The 21,536-nt window shown below is 46.1% G+C and overlaps 1 protein-coding gene and 1 long non-coding RNA gene across 2 annotated transcripts in view; one reads left to right on the top strand and one right to left on the bottom strand.

Annotated features, from left to right (window-relative positions):
• The window catches only part of LOC140690312 (uncharacterized), a 461,064-nt gene extending 446,417 nt beyond the window's left edge, over positions 1–14,647 (bottom strand). The window contains exon 1 of the transcript XR_012065521.1: positions 14,372–14,647. The gene's annotated coding sequence lies outside the window, so the exon portion shown is untranslated. The remainder of the gene's footprint in view (positions 1–14,371) is intronic.
• LOC140690323 (uncharacterized) overlaps positions 1–21,536 on the top strand; it is a 1,184,725-nt gene that overhangs the window by 1,102,948 nt on the left and 60,241 nt on the right. The window lies entirely within an intron of this gene.

A 21,536-nucleotide genomic window follows, 5' to 3' on the forward strand; every position in this document is an offset into this window, starting at 1 on the left:
ATACACATAAATATTCATGACTGTCAACTCCTCTCACGGGTCTTGGCCCTTCACTGCCTGAATGGGGGTGAAATCCCCACCCGTGTCTGGGAGGGTAGCGCGGCTCTTCCAAGTCTCACCCAGGCTTCACAGGCTGTTTCCCCCTACAGACTGTCCTAAATGATTAAAAAGCTCACAAGATTTTTACACCAGCCAAAACTGAAAGACATTTCTGCATATGGAGCACTTTCTCAGGCTTAAACCATTTTTGCCTACACTCAGCAAGGGGGAAAAAAGAAACATGACTCTGCAAAGTCTCTTAGCCTTACCACTCACAGGAGTTGAATGGTCTCAGCACAAGATGACCCTTCACATTACAGGATGAGAACAAAATAAAGCCGCCCCAACAACAAGCACTCCCAGAGACAGCGCTCAGCAGTCTTCTGCACACTCACGGTTGTGCAGCCCTCACCACCATCTATTTCCTGAACACTTCATCACCCCAATAGAACACCCCTGTCACTAGCAGTCACTCCACAACCCCCCTCCACCCAGCCCCTTGCAACCATCATCTGCTCTCTGCCACTGCATGAGCCAATTCTGGGCATTTCTAAGATCACTGAAATCAACAATATGTGGCTGTTTGTGTCTGGTTCCTTTCAGTTAACGTGCTGTTATCAAGGCTTTCCCATGTTGAAGTGGTATCAGCATGTCTCTTTTTTTTTGAAAATGTTAAACTTTATTAGAAGGTGGTAAATACTATCAAAAATAGTAGAGTGGGGTATAAGGGATGGGGTTTCAAAGGGAAAAGGCCGGGTTGAGCAGTCAGGGTGGACTACCCAGAGCAGATGGCTTTTTTCATATTCCCCTTTATTTATTTTTTCTTTTTAATTCACTCTTATGTCTGAATAATATTCCACTAAATGGAGATACTACATTTTGTTCTTTCATTCAGCAGCTATATATGGATGAGGTCCAGAAGAATGAGTGTAAGTGGTGGCTAGCAGGGATGGCATTTAAGCAAAGGGCAAGATGTGCTTTCAAAAAAAAAAGTGAACAATCAGAGGCACAAGGAAATTCAGCGCGTTTCTGAGAAAGTGCATGGTTGCTTCAGTAGGACTGCCATGCAGGGCTGTGGGGGATAGTGACAGGAGACACAGTGAGGGAGTCACCTAAGAATATCCCCACTGCAAGCAGCTCAGCCAATTCTCCTCCCTCATCCTGTATTTTAGAGACATTTTTGCTAGCTTTTCTCTTATTTCAAGTAACAGTACTTTAGTTACACATCTGATCATCTGCATCAGACCACATTAGCTCCAAGCCACAGAAAATCATTCACTGACCGGAGCAGCTCCAAGACATAACATTGATGGACCAGGGAGTCCTGCAGCATCCCATCCTGCAGGCACAAACCACACATGTTCCCTGGTGATGTCCGGAAAGTAAAATGCATGGAAATATCTCACTGCTGCTGCACGACATCTGCCCACAAATTGCCCCCAAATCATGCTGGCACAGCACTACTCAACCCTCGCACTACCCCCCAAAAAAAAAAAAAAAAGAGAGAGAGAGAAAAGAAAAGAAAAGAGAAGAAAAGAAAAGAAAAGAAAATATAAGAAAAGAAAAGAATAAAGCTAAGAAAGCAAATTTAGGCTCTTCCATTGAAAACCAGCCACCATCACTGCCAGTATCTGAGCTGGAATGATCCTGACTTCAAAAACCACTGTGCAGTTACTATTCAAATGTGACAGACATATATGTATTTCACTTAGATGATATTACAATAGGATTTTTCTTTTCAAAATTTCCAGTTGCAACAATAGCACAAGAAAGTTTATGTTTCATTTTTTAAAAAAAATCAATTATTTTCCACTTTGTTAATTTTGAATCTATTATTATTTTATAAAGGGAGCTATGCTGCAGATTATAAACCAAATATCTGGCTTCTGCAAACAAGACCTATATGACTTCACTATTTCAGAGCAAGCTTTAATGATGCTTTCAAATTGGGGGCGCTCACTAACAGCTCTTTAAATACTGTCAAAGATGTGCTATTATGTAATGCAAAGGGTCTACCTACACATCAACTCAGAAACCAAAGAAACTACACGAAAGCCTTAGTTTATCATTTTAAAATATTCCTATTATTTTGAATATTAAATTTCTTAAAAGATAAGATATTTTTTGAGAAAGACATCAGTTGTATTAAATTTCCTCTCACCAAGAAAGCAATCTTTATCAAGAATTACTACCCCTATGAAAATCCAAAAGACAGGACGTTTCTAGCTAAGTTAACTTACAGATCTCAACACAAGCCTAAATCCTATCTGCTCTCACTTGAACGAGCCCAGCAAAGTCCTGGGCTACTCTGGAACTTAGCTCTTCTGTTCCATATGTTGGCAGAGCTAAGATCATCACACAAGGCAGGGAAGGAGAGAAGAGGTAAGTCCACCTGGCGGCCTCCATCTGTTTACTTCCAGCCACAAGGTGTCGCTAGAGCGACCCCGCTAACAAGCCCTCCACACAAGGAAACCCGGCATCCACTCTGCCCCTGCGGTCCCCAAGCAGTCCCGACGCCCCTCTCCCACTGGTGGCCTCCGAGCCTGTGAATGGTCTTCTAATGACCCTCCCAGTTGGTGACACCCTCCCCCTCTTCCCCGCTACACACACACACACACACACACACACAGCCAAGGCAGCCTTCCCAAAGCACAAATTTGATTACATCTCCCCCACTTCAAACCCATCAGAGGCTCCCTGGTAGAGTTCTAGCCCCACCCCCGACACTGCTTGTCCATCCTCACCTCAGTACCAGGTCCCCAGTGACCTCAGGGGCCCCGTGACCTGCTGCTACTTCCCACTAGCCTCCAGGCTCATTTTAACTGTTTGTCAAGGAAGTCTTCCTTCCCTCCAACCTCCGCACTTTGGATTAGGTGCCCTGCTGTGTTAATAAAACATTTTAATCTAAGTCAACTTCTGACACTGCTAAGCTCTCAAGAAGCAAGTACATTTTGCTTACTACTGTAGGTCCACCCCCTCTCCCCTAGACACTCAGAATTGCGTGTGTTGTGAATAAAAGAATGAAGGGGTGGGACTCAAAAGGACAGGCAGAGCTGCTCTCCTAAGGGTCACTTCCTGCTGACACCCTTCACTGCCTCTTCTGTGTCAGTTCTAGTAAAAACCAAGCTCCTCCAAAGCCCTCCACCCCTAGGCCCTCTCCAGTGTCCTTCAAAGCAGGGTCACCCACCACCCTGGACCACACAGGGCAGTCTCCCCGAGTCCTCACCCCACAAGCCTCCAGGCCTCTACCCAGGCTGCTCCTGCCACCTGAGTCACCCTCTTGATTCCTTCCCCTGGCTGACTCTTACTCTGTCCTCAGAACTGAATGTAGAGCCAATTTCTTCCAGGAAGTCCTCCCTGATGATGTCCTTTAGCTCTTGGCTGGCTCCATCTACAGCAGCACTGCTTGGCGACCAACTGGTATTTGTCCACCTGCTCCTATGAGACCATGACCTCTTGGAGGCCACGTGGGAAAAAGGAGTGAGGTGACAAGAGGGGTGGGAAGAGCAAACAGGAAAGTCGCAGCTCAAGTCCCAAATTCAAGGATTCTGTCTCAGATAAAAAGAATAAACTGTTTCATACGTGTGTCATTTGGCTATGATTTTTGTGGCTCATGGAAAACAAGAGCTTGGTGTTCAAGCCTGAAATCCAAGTTACATGCAAAGAAATGTATATATTCATATCCAAAGGAAACCAGAGCTGCTCAACAACACTTTGCAGTTAAAATCCAAAGGAACTTTGATAAAGGCAATCTCCCTCTCTCTCTTTATTTTTATTTATTTATTTTTTTTGGTATCATATAGTTTTAGAAGTATTTGTATAACTAAGTGATGGCTACAGCCTATGATTCTGCACTGGAGTGTTTGGGGCTAAGGAAGCCCAGATTACATGCACTGTGTAAATGCAATCACACCAACAAAATGACAGGCGCCCTAGTGGCTGAGCTGAAGTTCCAAAGCAGAGAACCTTATGTTGGAAGACAGCTCTCAGTAGAAAGTAAGAAATGCAATGTTCTGTACTCAATCTCATTAGCTTTATGAGCCATTAACAGATAGTATGTCTTGTCTAATGAAACCCCAAAATATATTGTCATCTTCGATTTTCTCCATCTGACTGTTTTATGCTAAATTTGGATATGAAACCCTCACTCTATACGGAAAGCTCAGGCCTTAGCTGCAGCACAGTTACATCCCGTGGAAGAAAGCCGATCAAGGGAGAACAGGAGAGTTTCCCTTCAGAAGCTGCTAAGTGTGGTTTTGCACCTGTATGTCATTTACAACCACGCCATCGTCAAAGGAGTAAGACCTTACATCTGTGGGGCAAAAAGCACTGCAGTGGTTCTGAACCATGAAAGAACACTGAGCTTTGTGCAACAGTCCTGAGGCACTTAAAGCGTACTTTCTCTGAAAGGCTCCGAAACTGACTCACTTCACCATTTCAGGTACAACCGGAATTAGTAGAGAGAACATGCCCTTGAAGTCTGACAAGGCCCTGCTGGAATCCTGCTACAGCATTTACTAGCTGCTAAATGAACCAATTCCTTAAACCTCTGAGGAGGCTTCCCAATCTTCAAAACGGGGCTGCCACCGCCCACTTGGGAGGCATGGATGTGAATGCAACACGCAAGTAGGGCGGCCGACTGGTACGTGACACGGGGCCTGGCTAGATTCCCTCCGCTGCCCTTCTCCCCCTTTAAACTTGCACTGTTCCCCCTGGTAAGGGTGAAGCCCCAGGAACAGACTGCCCGATTCTTCTGTATATCCCCGGATACATACCTTACCCTTAGGAGGTCAGAAAAACAACTGCCTCCTCCCCAGTCACTATCAATATTCTTAAGAGTCTGGGTTTTTTTAACTCTAAGTTTCAGGGAGACTATTCAAGAATTGTTCAACCACCGTTCTCCAGGTTGGCTCCTCTCCCAACGCCCATCCCTTCTTACCTCAAATCTTCTGTCTGATCGCCTTTTGTTCGTGGGAAAGAGAGTCCGCTAGGGTGCGGACTCCCTAGGCCTCCCTCCCTTCATCACAGGAGAGTGTGACTACATTCTCCCAACTCCCCACTCCGACTCCAGCTTCTGAGGAGTTTCCCCTTCTGGACCCTGCAGCCTCTGGATCGTCCCAAGACGCGCACACGTGGCCAAAACCCTCTCTTCAGATTTCTTCCTGGGTGGGCCTGCCCACCCCCCAGAACCTTAAGGATAAATGCCATTGCTCTGAAAATCACAAACGCCGCTGTCTGACACACCAAAGCTGCATGGTCCGGGCTTTCCTCCAAACCAGACACAGCCCTGCCCCCCCTCAGACACAGTCTGCACCTCTTGAGATGAGCTGATCCACTTGCACGGCTGTGAACACCAGCTAAGAATGACGAATCCCAATGTGTATCTCTAGTCCAGCTCCTTCACCTGAGCCCCAGGCTCATAGACACGAGTGCCTCTTGGAAGTCCTAACTTGGATGACAAATGGCATCTTAAAAATGCCATATGTCAAAAAAAAAAGGCCTTATGTCCACCATTTACTCTAGACTTCGATTCCTGGCAGGTACCTCCCAGGCTCCCCATTTTAGTAACAGCCCCAGCACCCACCTAGGTGTTTGAGGTCACATTCAATTTCCACTGTTCCCTCCACCTGGCCCTGCCCTGGAATCAGTCTTGTTATTTCTGTCGCTAAGCCAGTCTCAAGTCTGGTTCTGCAGGGAGCACGATGGAAACCCACAAGCTCACAGCAAGGTGCACTGAGTCACAGTCCTCCGAAGGGAGTTCCCTGGAGGGGGAGGCATCTCCTGCTGCCAGTCACCTCAGAAGGCACTGGATTCTAACAAAGAAGGACCAGAAGAAGGGACTCAAGGATCTCCCGTGATCTGAGGTTTGAAGGGCCTGAGGTCTGGGGGAGCTCCTAGTTAGCTGACACTCCTGTCAGTGAGCAGATGAGGATGGTAGGAACCCAGGCAAGTCTGTTCTCGCTCTGACCCCTTTTCTCTCGGGAGCCACAGGAAAGGCCAGTTTCCAGGGCACAGACCGGCCATCACAGATCCCAGCCTGCATTTGCCAACCCAGACAGCCTAGATTCCTACTTGCGACCCTTACTTCTGTTCTGTTCCCCCCCAGAATGTGATGGACTCTTTCAGAAAGTCTGGACTGTCTCAAGCGAGACCAAGTCAGTGAAGGATGAAGTGTCCACATTTGGACCAGAGCATGAAAGGAGAAACAAGGCCTCATGTCCAGCATGACGGTGGTGGCCAAGCCCTTTCCCTGGGTGAGATGAACCAGGGTCGGGGTGAGAATGCAAGGTCCCTTCACGGCTGACAGGGGTGTTGGAGACTCACTACCGCAAAATAACCACACGGCCGTCAGTGGTGGACATCAGCTGCAACAGACACAGAATCAGCTATTTACTGCCAAAAAGGGGTAAAAGTAAAGGCCGGTGCAGGGAGGCCTGCACGGCTGCTGAGGCAAACCACAGACCCGGCTCTGAATGCCCACTGGCTGAAGCAGAGAGGAAGCTATGGTCCCATTTAGGGGTCCCTGTGTCCACCAGATCCAAGTGAACCAGCTCCTTAGGACAAGGCAATGTTTTCCTGATACTTAGAAAAACCAGCCTCATAAAGGGAACAAAAGAGTGGCATGGTTTTAGGCCCGCTCCTGCCCCTCTATGAATGCAAAGTAAAGTAAATGGCACTGGGAAGGTGAATGCAAAAAAAAAAACCAAAAAACAAAAAACCGGTGACTGCTTCCTCCAACAGCGTCCCCTGCAGCTGCTCACCCCCGAGCCGGCCACTTCCTCACCAGTGACCGCCGGCCAGGAAGCGCCGTCACGCACGTCACACAGCGACAGCCAGGAACCGTGTGCCGAGCACGTTTGTGTAAAACCCAGAATCAAGCAAGGTGCTGCAGATTTTGACTTTCCAAGTTTAAATACTCCATGAAAAACATCCCTCAGCAGCCGCCTAAATCAATTCGCATCTCACTTCTTCAAAACAAATAAACAAAATTAGTAAGAGAGCATTTGTTACCAAATATAAGGACGAACTAATAGGTTCCTCAAAGCAAGGACTTTAACATATATCAAACTCCAGTGGGTGATGTGCTAACATAGCAAAAATTCCAAAAAAGTAGAAAATAAGATGACTAGGATAATATACGAATCATGGCAACTGTTAAGTTTTTGCTTTTTATAGCGATGGAGACGGCACAGAGGGCGATCTGGCTATTCCAATGCAGGGTGTGCACAGCCCACATTTTCAGACCGAACAACATGCTCACGGGGTGGTATAAGGGAAAAAGGAAAATAGAAAAAGGAATAGAGGAACAGCCAAAATTAGAAACACACGAGAACAAAAATGACTTTGACAGCATTTACAAGAAATTACGTGAGTGTGATGAGGACAGGGACGCGGGGACGGTGAGACCCACCCTCACCTCCTGATCCAGGGAAGGCAGGGGCCTGAGGGGAGCGATGCTGCCGGGGGACCCCAACGTGGTCAGCGCCCCAAACCAAAACTTCACCTAGATGCGTGTAGACAGCTTTTGAGCTACAAAATGTGGTCGCATTTCAAGCTGGACAACTTTACTCACTCCCACCAAGAGGAACAGGGGAGAATTAGGTTCTGCTCCTGAACCAAAGCATTGTTTAAAAAATTAATGACTGTGTAATAGTAAAAGCAACAATGGAGTAAAAGTCACTGGAGGAGAACGTGCTTGACCCGAGCTCACTGGCCACGTTATCTCACTGACGTTCAGATGCTGGCTGAGCCCTTATGGTACCAGAACAGACAGACCCACCAGGAGGGAGGTTTAATGTGCTGCTGTATTTTGATGCCGGCAGCCATGCCTGGTACACGAGGTTCTGGGTAAACAATGGTGACAGTGTCAACCACTATGGGCTAAGCACACATCCAGCTACTCCGCCAAATCCTAAGGGCAGAGTTCAAAAGGCAAAAACAAGCTGGCATTCTCTGTTGGCTCTGCAGAATCAGAGCCAAGCAGTTGCTGAGCAAAAATGTCACCAGTGCCTCCTATGACAAAATAGGAGGCACTGGCGTGGGGCTGGGGCAGGGCTCCAGGCTTCCACTGATCACCCACCAGTCTGTCCAGGGGGTGAAGGAGGTCCCTGCTTTCATTGCACCGATGCACCTACCTTGAATGACGCCTTAGGACTCAACAGGAGGTGACAGGTGAGGTGAACGGAGCCAGCCTTGGTGTAGCACGGTTCTGGCAGCTATGCCCTCAGCAGTGCCCAGTTTCCTAAACCTGACACCTCATCTCCAAGGAGCAGAAGTGTAGTGTGGGCATGTAGATCACAGGGCCCTGTGAGGACAAGTACAGATCATGGCCACGACATGCCTCTCCCCTTCCTTAAGCCATAGAGGAATGTCCGGGGAGGAAGTGAAAATTATTCCAGAGCCTGCCAGGCACCACACGCAGGTGGGACACGGATCCCCTGTGTCTGTCATTCACAGGACTGGTGTGGATTTTCTTTTTATCAATTCTCTGGCATCTTCTCCTCCATCTTACCAACAACAAGAAAGTAGAATCTGACCTTAGAATCACAGAGAATCACAGAGCCCCTCCTGCACAGCGGGCCCGGCAGCACGTGCCATGTCCTCCGACCGTCACCTGTGGGACCGCCATGAGCGCTCTCCAGACTCAAGGCCCGAGGCCGTAGGCCGGGGGGACACAGCTCACCTCACTCTCCCCAGTAAAGGGGGACCACCTCTCGGCAAAGACGTCTCACCCTCTTCTGCCCGAGGGACAGCTTGAAAGATACACAGGGAAACATAGTAGAGGGTGAGGGGTTAGGCAGCCCAGAAGAGATCATCTGCACTTCCAAGGCAGAGTGGGGTCTTTGACCTAATCACAGGGACAAAGTGAGGACGAATTTTTCCCTGCTGTGTCCCATACACCGTGACATGCCTTTCCCTGCGTAAGGAGCTAATTCGGAAGCCCCTGGCAGTGTTTCTGATGCCCTAACTTGGCATGGTGGCTGTCAGGCAGGGGAGAGGGCCTGAGCCGTGCTGGTGCTGGGCCTGGGAGGCAGGAGACATCGGCTCCACCCTGAGCTCAACCAGCACCTCGTTCTGCGTCTCGGGATTCAGAGTCTCATTTATAAGCAAAGGGATGAAACTGTCCCAGGACAGGCTGTCCAACAGGAATGAAATGAGAGTCATGTAAATAATGTTTCTCAGTTGCCACGTTTAAAATGTAACAACAAAAAAAAAAACCAAGTAACTGATTTTAAGAACAGACCTTACTTATTCTACTGTATGTAAAATACTATCATTTTGACGTGTAATCAATATAGAAAGTAACAAGATAGTTTATATTCTTTTTACTAGACAAGTTTCAGCGTCTGATGTGCATTTAACTTACAGCACATCTCAGCTCAGACCGGCCTCCTCCCCAGCACTACTAACAACAGTAGCTGTGGCTACTATCTATTGGACAGCAACTCCAGGGGTCCCCCCAAGTGTCCTGGCTGAAAGAGGGGAGTAAGTGTCCACACTAACCCTAAAAGGATCTCTCTGAAACAAAGGCGGATTTAGTTTTAAACGTCTGAAAACCGGCGGGCTACACCTCCTTCCCGCCTTGGCTACAAGAAAGCCCTCCTCCTTGATGATCCCATTCTGGATGTAGGGAAGCAATCTGTCACACAGCCAGGGTGGCCCGGCCTTCAGGTTGACTTGCCTGCTGTCTGTGTCCAGTCCCACGAAGTCCTCCTTCTCAAATAGGATGTAGAGGAGGGGGGTCTTCTCCCCAGAATTTTCGGGGTCCCCATCCAGCCACTTGGACTTGGGCAAGATGAAGAGTGACTCAGTGAAGTCGTCGATCCTCTTCTCCACCACCCTGCAGTCCTCGTAGATTGAAGGCCACGTCGGTGTGCGGCTGCTCGGCCACCTCCCCATACAGCACAAAGACAAAGAGCTGAGAGTCGTAGAGCGTGGTGCCATACAGCTCCTCTGTGCGTGGAGCTTCTAGAAGGTCTTGGCCAAGAGGCAGTCAGTAATGGTGACAAGGCCCATGACATTGCGGTGGGTCTGGAAGTCACTCCATCCATTCTCGGGCGCATAGAGATACCTATAGTAGATACAGAGTGCCCACTGGGAGCCGCACGGTCTGATCTGGCTCACCAAGGAGATTCCATTATAGATGCAAAAGAAATTCTCTAAGATGATCCCCACGGGTTGGACCACAATCGGGAGAGTCTGGTGGTCCTCAGCGCACTGCACGTAGTCAGGGGCGTTCATGTTGCAGGCGCTGCCGAGAAGGGAGGGTAAATCGATGTACATACTGTGCTGTGGGCTGCGGGCCTCACTGGGATGCGGCGACCTGGTGTGCACCAGCCAGAAGGCAAGGGAAGTCCAAGCAAATCGGGGATAAGTTTGTCCTCAGCATCTGCACATGGCTACTGAAGCTCAGATCACATTACCCAGCTTTTGGTCTAGGCTTCCATCCCCTGCAGAAAAGGATCATTTCTTGTTTTCTGTTTCCAAGCACCTAGGCAGGCCCTGATGCAAAGTCGGTGCTCAAAACTGCTGAATAAATGAATGAATAAAGGAACTGCTTCCCCACCCCTCAGCAGGATATAATGCAAAGAACCATAGTAGGATCAAAATATCTGGATTTCAACGCCAATTTATTTGAACTCCTAAGGTGCAGAATAATGGGTAAGAAAACTTGCTTTGGGGAGGAGGGTACAGTTCAGTGGTAGAGCACGTGCTTAGCATGTTCAAGGACCTAGGCTCAATCCTCAGTACCTCATTTTAGAAAAATGAAACAAATAAATAAACTTAATTAACCCTCTCAAAAAATATTTCCTCCATTCAAAATTCAAAAAAAAACCACCTTGCAATTGACACAACATTGTAAACTTGACTATACTTCAATTAAAAAAAAAACTACTTGCCTTACAAGAATATATCTGGATTATGGAAGTTTGCAAATGTAAAATGCCTAGGGTACCATTTGCATAAGAAGAAGGAACTGTACAAATGTCCTATCCCTCATTTATGAGCTATTTTTCCTTTGGGGAGATTATAACCTCTCAGAGATATTTTTCTCATATTAAAAAAAAAAAAAAGAAAACATTACCTGATTCTCCATACTGCTGAAGAATCAGATAACCCTATGAAAGCATCTGACCCACAGAGTTTATTCAATAAATGTTTGTTGAATGAATGAATAAACAAGCAAAGTGAATGCTGCTCCCTGCCACAGACCATCATAATGGTACTGCTTGGAAATGCCAAGCCCACGTTCCACCCAAATCTTCACTAACCACGTGGGTGACCTGGGCAGACCTGTGTGCTTCTCTCAACACCAGTTTATTCATAAATAGAAGTGAGGGCAATAACACAAACCTAAAAGGGTTAGTGAGTCACGAATGAATAGTACCCCAACTTTGCAAGATGGAACTATTAAAGAAAATTGGGCAAAGAGTCCATAGGCCCTCTCCATATTATCTCTTACAACTACATGGGAATCTACATTACATCTAAAAATAAAAAGTCTATTATTTTAAAGAGGCTATTGAGTTTAAATCAGCTCACCATCTCAAATAAGGAACACACAGTACAAATAAGAGAATGCGCAGCCCATGAGATGCACTCAGTAAATATTCCCACTGAACCCACTGGTCCCTCCAAATTCAGAGCATGAGGATGTGTCCTCGTGGCCAGAGGCCACTGCACCTGAAGCTAAAAAAGCTAATGGTCCCCACTTTCAAAAGCCCCTGCCACCAACCTAGGTCTAATTTTGTATTTGTAATTTGTTTTCTTTTTATAAAATAGAAATCCCCAATTGCATAGCCTTCAGGTCACCAAAACCTGACCACAGAGATCATGATGGCAACCCTCCTTGGTGAAACAATAAAATGAAAAGCCATTTCCACAAGACCTGTGTGTAAATCTACTAGGGAACTTCATCCTGGACTGAGAGGAAGAGGACTGGGGAGGAGGGGGCAATCTGAGGCACACAGACCCATGGGCCACCTGTCCCACGATGGACATTACACTCAACCCTCACCCTCCAGGAACTTCAAAATACACACAGACAGAGTGATGTGGACAATATATATGTATTTTTAAAGAAATTCCGACTCTCTAGCAGGTCTTGTATCTACCGAGACACAAATGGCTTATGTGTATAATGTTTCACAAAAGCCTTAAAACATTACCACCCCAAGTTGACACATTAAGAAACTAGGGATAGAGGTTTATCACATTGTGCAAGATTAGAGAGATGCCACATCAGACACTGTATTTAAACCCAAGCCTTTGCTCCAGTGCTCACACAAGAAAGTGTGACATACTGCCCCTTTCCTGCCCTCTCCCTGCAATAAATCTCTGAAGAGTCTTTTCTGTGCCACGTGGAATCACAATCACATCAATTTACCACAAAGAGCTATGTGACTCCTTGGAGGACGTGTCAAAATCTAAAGGGTTGTGATGGGAGGAGAGATTTGAATTTTCTGTTTCTCAAAGGAAACATGGCTTTAAAAGAAACTGAAAAGCACTTATCTAGTCTAAGCCCTCATTGTGCAGAGAAGGAAATGGAGGCTCAGAAGAGATGAGGAAAGGGACTTATTAACAAATATTGCCTCAGTGCAACACCAAGCCAGCCCTGGGCCCTTCTGGGGGAGTACCTGGAAGGCCCAGGAAAATGATTGTTAGAAAAAAGAAAGAGAAGAAGCATACAAGGCCCTGTCTCTACACCACCATACCATGAAGTTCCACCAAATTATCCAGTATTGGGTGCAGCCAAAATTTAGGTGGGCTAAAGAGGTTATAGAAACCTGGAAGTCTCAACCATAGTGGAAATTCCAACATTTACTGTTTTTTTCCAAGTTCAAGCATCAGTTCAGTGGGCGCTCCATACGAGGGACTACACGAGGCCTGGAGTTCTCCCAAATACAGATCTCTATTATCACGTGTGCAAACCACACACAGGCCCACCAGAAGAAAAACGCCCACACATAAGATGGAACTACTGAAACAGAAAAGAGCCAACCAGCATATATTGCTAGCAAAAACGGTGCTGCTAGAAATAGACTCATGGACATAGAAAGCAAACTGTTGTTAGCAGGCAGGAAAGGGAGGATTAACAGATACACATTAATAAATATAAAATAAATGACAAGGACCTACTATATAGCACAGGGTACTATTTTCAATTTCTTGTAATGAGTTGTACTAAAAACAATCTGAAAAACATTTATATACATATGCATAAGCTTATAACTGAATCTCTGCTGTACATCTGAAGCTAACATGGTAAATTTACAACACTTCAATAAAAAATAATTTTATATAATAAGTAAAAATAAAAGCAACGCCATAAAAAAAAAAGTAAAAGAACACGGTAATCCCCTTAGCTGTAGGTGGTGGAGAACTCTGCAAGCACCAAGTCCACTCGAATACTCCAGCACTGGCGGTCTCTCATTCTAACCATCAGAGAATCACTTGGCTTCTACGAGGTTACTTTTCTCTTCAGTGAAAGGCTACAGTTGCATCTAATGATGTATTGAATCTCATCATTCACAAACCCAAGATTTCCCATAGGCCTGGCTCTGGACAGATGAAAAGATAGGGTCCCAGATATATTCATGTGTAGAAGAAGTTTATGCCATAAAGACATTAATTCTTCCTGCTTTGATAGACAGATTCATTGCAATTCTGATTAGAATTCCTCCCAGATATTTCATGGAATGTAACAAGTTAATTTATGGTCAGGAACAGCCAAGAAACTTCTTTAGAACCACCACTGGGAAGGGGTGGATAGGTCATGCATTTCAACTGGTCTTTCTGATGTGATGAAAACGTTCTGGAATAATAATGGTTGCACAAATGTGAATATGCTAAAAGCTGCTGAATTGTAACATTCAAGTGGGTGGACTTCATGGTGTGTGAACAATATCACAATAAAGCTGTTATATGAAAAAATCCTTCTTGCCAATTATTTTTCCCTCTATACTACTAGTCTGTCCCACAATTTAAGTAAAACAAACAAACAAAAAAAAACAAAACAAACCAGATTTTGCCAGGAGCTCTTTAGGAGTGCAATGTCCCTGGGTCTCCAACGCCTCAGGTTGTGCTGTTCCTGTTAACACACAGTAGCTGGGCTGGACTAGTTAGGGACTATAAGTATCTTTTTAAGATCGACGGTCTCACGTTTCACCCTGGGAGAGTGAATGATGGAGGATGAGACAGCCTCATGCCTTCAGCTCATTTTTAACTGAACCAAGCCCTGCTTTCACCACTGTAATCCCTCTCAGTATAAAAACATGTGACATCAACAAGCACCGCCATCATAACACCTGAAAGTGTTCAAGGTACTTACCTGGGGCAGAAATCCTGATCAAGGAGACAGAAGCTCCCTCAGCACTGCCGCTCCCTTTTCCCGACTCCACCAGGAGAAGCTGGGAGTTACAGCCGCGGGCTCTCAGCCTGGGGAGCAGCGCCCACGCCGCTAATCTGGACCTCAGGGATCGGGAAAGGGAGAGGAAGGCAGCCCCGGGGTCGCGGGGCAGGGAGAGCGGGGTGGGGGACGCGGGCTGCAGCCCCGCTCGGAGGCCAGCCCCAGCCCCAGCCCAAGCCGCCCGCCCCGTCCGGGTGTGCAGACCCCGCCCGCCCGGGACACAGCCCGCCCAGTGGTGGGGACGGGTCGGCGGCCAAGGAGAGGAAGACCGGGAGGGGAGGACTCGCCGGCGGGAGAGGGGAAGCGGATGCCAGCCGCGGACTGAGGGGAGCCCGGCTGGGTCAAGAGGCGGCAGGGGCACACCTGGCCCTGGGCAGCTGTGGCCGGTGCGCCGGGGCAGGTGGCGCGGGCAGAGGGGTCTGGCCCGAGCAATCCAGCTGAACACACGCTGACTGGCGCCCTGGGGGGCTGTGACACGCCGACCGCCCTCCCGCAGCCGCCTCACCCCTTTCCCGATATCCCCTCACCTTGCACTTCCACAGCCAGAGGCCCCGGCCCCAGGCAGTAGCCAAAGGCCTACAGGGCGACAGAGCTGAGAAGCCATTGGGGCCGATACCCGGCTCGGAGCTGGAGCTTCCAACCCGCGGTCCAGCTGGCAGCAACTGCGCATGCGCAGGAGGGCCAGCGATCCGCTCTGGGTCCTGAGAGAGAAGGGGAGCCGAGGGAGGGAGAATAGGGGAGGAGGAGGGGAGGCGGGGAAAAGTGGAGGGAGACACATGGACAGGAGGAGCAGAGGGAAGGCAGTTATCTGGAATTGGGAGGGGAGTAACAGAGATGGGGAGAAAGCGTTTTACCTCTTGTGGCACCCCGAAGGAGGCAGCAGTCCTGCCTATACACCCTTCTCTTACCCGTCATTGCCCACAGCTCATATTTTACGTCCCTGGCCCAGCCCTCCAGCTAAGGTCTCTGCAGAAACCCTACGGGTATCATACCCGTTGCCCCCACAAGGAGCTAGGTTTACTGTTGCTCAGGGAACCAAGCACCCGCAGGTGTTGTTTCTCAGAACTACCTTGGGAAGAGTACATATTCCCCTTTTACACGCTGGGAAACAGGCAGGCACGATCTCTGCCTTAGCTCCACTGTCCCAAATGTTGGGCTGGCAGGGAGCGGGAGGTAAAATGTCAGAGCCCCAGAAGGAGCAGACTGCCTGAGTGTTGGTGTAGAGTCCCCATCCCTCCTGGGTAAACCACACCCCAACCTCGGGGAATAATCAAGGGCTCACCGTAGGCCCCTGTGTGTGGGAGAGCTGCCCTCAGTCCCAGTGTCCAACTTGCTAGGTAGGTAGAAGTGTTATTGAGTCCAAATTCATTCTCCTCAGTGCAGGACAGGCCAGTAAGTTGGGAGACCAAGTGTTGGGGCATGGAATAGCATGTTTCTGTAGACCTAGATGGCAAACTAATGTCCTGGAAAACCATCTCCCCAAGTCAGAATTCAGGCTGCTTTCCTATTTGCTTGGTTTTTGCAAACTTCTTGGTGTAGGAATTCCTTCTTGTTAGAATCCTTTGTTCTTGCAGCTATCTCCCTGGGTCAGATCCCTGTAAACCTCCAACAAAACAAACGTTATTTTCTATTCTGCAACGTGTTATCTTTATATGATTGGAAAAGTGTTAAATACCCTTAAAGGTCAGAGCCTTCAGAATAGGCTCTCCTGTATATTTTAGGCTCTAGGCAACATTGTTTTACAAGCAAGAAGAAGCCTAGGAGACAGAGCACAGGGTTAAAGTCAAAGGAACAGATCTAATATGGAGTCAGATTTCTTCTTTTCTATTACTGTGGCAGAAGCCACTTGAGGATTTAAATCCCTTAAAGTTAAAAATAAGTAAAACTTTAAAGGAATTTACATACATTGGTGGGAACTTGCATAGCATATCTGGAAAAGCACACAAAGGATTGTAAACATTGGCATCTCCAGGGAGGCGTGTAAGAACAGAGGATGAGGGAAAACTTCTTTCACTTGAGTATTTTTTGCTCTGTTTGAATTTTTTTAACCATATGCATATATTTCTTTTTCAGTTAAAATAAATGTGTAATGGAGCAAAGGAGTAACTAGCTCAGCAAATACAGCAGCCATAGACTCACTGAGTCATCATTTTCGATTTAAGCCAGGAAGCATTGATTGTCTCTCTCCTATGTGCCCAGTGCTGTTTTAAAACTCTTTTATATATTTTTTTAATAAAATAATAACATGCTATCCCTCACCCCTGCTCAGGGCTGGTGGGAAACCAACTGAGTTTTTATTGAGTTGTTTTCCAAGGAGTAGAGATGAGTTATAAACAGAACACAACTTCAGGGCAAAACAGGCGGACTGGTTTTCCAGCAGGCCAGATAGCGATGACGGGTTTTCAATAGAGGCGCACAGAGGCTGAGAGAGAAAGCCTCCAGGACCCTACAGAAAGCTGCCCACAGTGCCTTCTCCATGGCACTACTGAAATAGGAAAGAACAAATCTGACTCCATATTAGATCTGTTCCTTTGACTTTAAACATGTGCCCTGTTTCCTAGGCTTAGTCTTGCTGTTTCTGCACCTTTTGTGAAACAATGTTGCCTAGATCCTGAAATATACAGGAGACCCTATTCTCAAGGCTCTGACTTTGAAGGATATTATCACTTTTCCATTCGTATAAAGATAACAAGATACAGAATAGAAAATAACATTTGCTTGTTGGAGGTTTACACGGATCTGACCCAGGTGAAGAGCTGCAAGAACAAAGGATTCTAACAACAAAGAATTCATACACCAAGTTTGCAACAACCAAGCATTCCCGCTTCCCCTTTTTAATATAAGAAGAGCCTGAATTCTGACTTGGGATGATGGTTCTCCAGGACATTGGTCTACCATCTTCTCCGCTGGCTTTACAAATTAAAGCCGCTATTTCTTGCCCCAAATCCTTGTCTCCTGATGTGTTGGCCTATAATGCACGAGTAGAACAAGCGTGGACTCGGAAACACAAACATACATTGAAAGTACGCATTTGGTATATTAAATGACCTGCTTCCACTCGTATTCCTGAGGTTTTCTTCTCTTGACCACTCCTACTATATTTATGAAAAACCTGTCATGTGGACACATTTCCTTCTCTAGCCACTACCCTTCCATGTAAAAACTGATGCCAAGAAGGCAATGGAAGTTGCTAGAAGGTATTACCTGGCCGAAAAAGAGCAGAAGTGGGTTCTGGCTGATGTTCAGGAGCAGGCCGGGGCACCTGACAAGATGTCATAAGTACGGATAGACAGCTGGGCACCAAAGGAGAAGCTTCTAAACTTCCATGAGGGAATTGTTGGATAGGAAGGAACAGTCCCAGACTATAGCTCTGATCCCACCATGAGCTTCCTGGGCAAGGCTGGGCAAGTCATTTAAATTCTCTAGACCCGTGCTGTCCAACACGGGAGCCACCAGCCACATGCAGGATTATGATGTTATTCTGTAGCCAGACAGAATTATAAATAAACACTTTATTGCAAAGGGTCAGCAGGTATAATATTTAAAAACATTATTGGTTATCTTGCCCTAACAAGTTATTTTTGTATGTCTAGCTTTCTGTGGGTTGTAATGCCTGCAACTAATGTTTCCCTTACAGTGAGGTATTTTGAAATTATAAGTTACTGGACACAGTACACTCATATCACAGTTGAAAAAAAACTGATCTAAATAAGCAAGGTGATCTGACTTAGTAGTTATGAGCAGGGGCTCTGGGGCCAGCCTGCATAAGTATTAATTCTCACTCTCCCTCCAGGGAGTTCTGTGTGAATCTTGGACAAATTATTGTTGCTGTTGTTGTTGTTGTTGTCATTGTCATTGTTATTATTTGTGCCTCTTTTTCCTTACCTTTTAAATAGCGAGGAAAATGTAGACTCTATCCCCTACAGTGTTGGCAGGATTAAATGAGTAAACGTCTGTGCTGCCCACTTCCCTGGGTTTCAGCATTCTCCAGGCAATCAGTGCCAAACGCAGTGGCATTCTCCACTGTCTTCGTCAGTCTGGGATTCTGTAACAAATTACCGTGTGTCGGGTGGCTTAAACAACCAGCATATTCCTTATGGTTTGGAGGCTGAGGCTTTCAAGGTCAATGTATCTGGGAGAGGATTGCCAGCTCGAAGATGGCTGTCTTCCCACTATCTTCATGGCCCAGAGAGGAGAGAGAAGCAAGCACTTTGGGGCCCTGTATAAGAACACTAATACCATTCATGAGGGCAATACTCTCATGACCTCATTTTATCCTACTAATCACCTCCCAAAGGCCCCGCATCCTTATATCATCAACCTGGGAGATGAGGTTTCGACATATGGATTTTGAGGGGATGCATTCAGTCCACACATCGGCTAACTCTCCCAAACATGCAGTCATCAAACCTGTAGCTAATTTCAAAATAATGTTTATATCTCTCTGCCCATTTCCATTCCTACATCTACTAACACTGAAGCCCTGCTACATTTTATTTCTTATTTTCCTTGTAGAGGTTTAACTGATTCCTCTAACTCCAAGGATTCGCTCACTCCAGTCTGCTTGACAGCCCTGCCAGGTAGGACTTCCTTAAAACACCTTCCCACTTCACCTGGTTGTTTTTTAGGTGTAAATGTCAGAATTCTCTCCACACCCCATCCTAGACCTTTAATCCCTTACACTACCGCTCACTATGTTATTTTCCTATTACCACTGTAACAAATTCCATTAAGCTTAATAGCTTAAACCAGCACAGACTTATCAGCTTATGGCTGTGGATGTCAGAGATCCAACACAGTTCTCATTGGGATAAATTCAAGATACCAGCAGGGTTCCTTCCTTCTAGAGGGTCTAGAAGAGAATGTTTCCTTTTTTTTTCCAGTTTACAGAGGTCACCCACCTTCCTTAGCTTGTGCCCCTCAACTTCCTCCATTTTCATGGTCAGCAGCCTTTCTGAACATTGCTCCATCGCTACACCTCCCTCTGATTTTAAACTCAGCTGGGAAATATCCTCCATTTTAAGGACCCCTGTGATTACATTCAGCCCACCTGGACAATCCAGACTACTCACCCTATTGTCTCATCTCAGGATCCCCTTGTCCCATCCCACTCAGGCAGTATGTATGTGGCTGTGACATTCACCTTGTGTAACATTTCCTCATGAGCAATTTATGGTTCAAGGCACTTATAAGTGACTTTTTGTTTTTCTTCCTTATCCTTTCTACATTCAGTTTGTCTGGTGAAATTATATGAATCCTTTTTATTTGTGCCCCTGCACTAATCTATAATAATGTATCATGGGTTTAAAGGCTAACTAATAGACAATTTAGGAGACAGAAATCCTCTAAGATTTTTAATCCTAAAATATCTGTCATCCCTTTTGCCATGTACAGTAACATGTCACAGGTGGCTACCCTGTGGCCGGGGAGGGACATGATTCTGCCATCACACTCCCCTCATTCTTACCAATGTGCTGATCAACTAACCAAGGATCTATGCTCTCCAACTCACTCACTTCCTCCTCCTTTGCATTGACTATCCTGTTCCCACCGCTTCCTTCATTCACCACATCAGGATTTCATGACCACATTCTCCCCTAAATGAAATGGGTATCTTGCATCTAATGCCTGACAGCTGTTCTTATTGTACATGCACACACTGACCTACACATAATCCCGTCCATCTCTTTATTTTCCTAGAATCTTCCAGAAGAATCAGTTCCATGATGATAATGATGATACTGACAATGATGACAGGGGCCTCTCAAGGATTCTGATAAAGAGGGAATCGATAAAGGGAGGGAATCATTGCAAAATTGCCCCAGAAACAGGCTTAAAGGTAAATAACTCTTATAGTGTTTAATGAAATTGACTAATATTTAACTATTTTTAAGACTTTATATCACTGAATTTAAAATTTTAACGGGAATTTTCATTCACCACTAACCAAGATTCAACTCTGGGACCAAAATCTAAGGATTTCTGTCTTCTAAAAAATTGTCCACTAGCCTTTTAAACACGTGATCCTTTTAAAAAGTTTAGTGCTGGGCTGAAAATAAGCAGGATTCATATAATCTCACGAGACACAGTGAATGTGGAAAGACTAAGAAATAAAAATAAAAAGCCATTCATAACGTCTTGAACTTTACGTTGCTCACAGGGGAAAATGTTTGCCAATGTGTGTGTCACATCAACATGACGACTGAGTGGGATGGGGAAGCTGATCTTCCTCATCAGTCATTTCTGCTGATTTGTTAGATGCCAAAACAGTTTCCTCATTGAAATTGCTTCTAACAAGTATGGAAGAATTTAGGTTCTACCAAAAGCAGGCTGAACATTTTCCCCTGCTTTCAGGTCTCTGGACTGAATGTCCCCACAAGAAGGACATGATTATGTTTCATAGGGAAGTCTTCCTGAGAAGCAACAGGCTTTTCTAGGGCAGAACTGCAGGGCCCCCCATGGAGGGCTGGAGGAGGTCTAGAGGGGACACTGGAAAAATAGCAGGAGTGAATTCAGATACTGCTGCTCAGGTCGCCAAAGACAGCATTGCTATCTCTAAGGATATGACATTCTCCCAAATTTTCCATGAGTGAAGGAGCCTGTGAACACTAAGCAGGTTGTTAAGACACAGCAGCACATAATTTGCGTGACAACACAATTAGAGTATGATTTGATATTTGCAAAATAACTAGCCCATTGTTCTTTGAAACTGCAGCAGTAGCAATAGAAATAAAAAAGACTGAGCCGTCTTGGAGACAACAATCAATAAACAATTCTAAATCTGCAGAATTCCTTGACAATATTCAAGCAATGAGCTAGATGTGTGCTGCAGATACCTCTTACTGCAGGGCTCACTCCTGCAAAGCATAGAACTAGTTTCTCAGCACACAGAGGGAACCAAGTCAAGATTCCTAATCTTTTGAGATTTACTAAATGGCTGGAAAGATCAGACAAGTACATACAGGCAAATATGATTAAATGGAATCAAATAATATCAAATGTGATTTGAGCACAGACGAAAGAGAAATTCCTTTCACCTGGGATCTAGAGAGACTTCTTCAGAAAATGTGGCTCTGGAGACGGCCAA

Source organism: Vicugna pacos, chromosome 30 (genome assembly GCF_048564905.1).
Source record: "Vicugna pacos chromosome 30, VicPac4, whole genome shotgun sequence".
In the NCBI taxonomy this organism is placed as follows: domain Eukaryota; kingdom Metazoa; phylum Chordata; class Mammalia; order Artiodactyla; family Camelidae; genus Vicugna; species Vicugna pacos.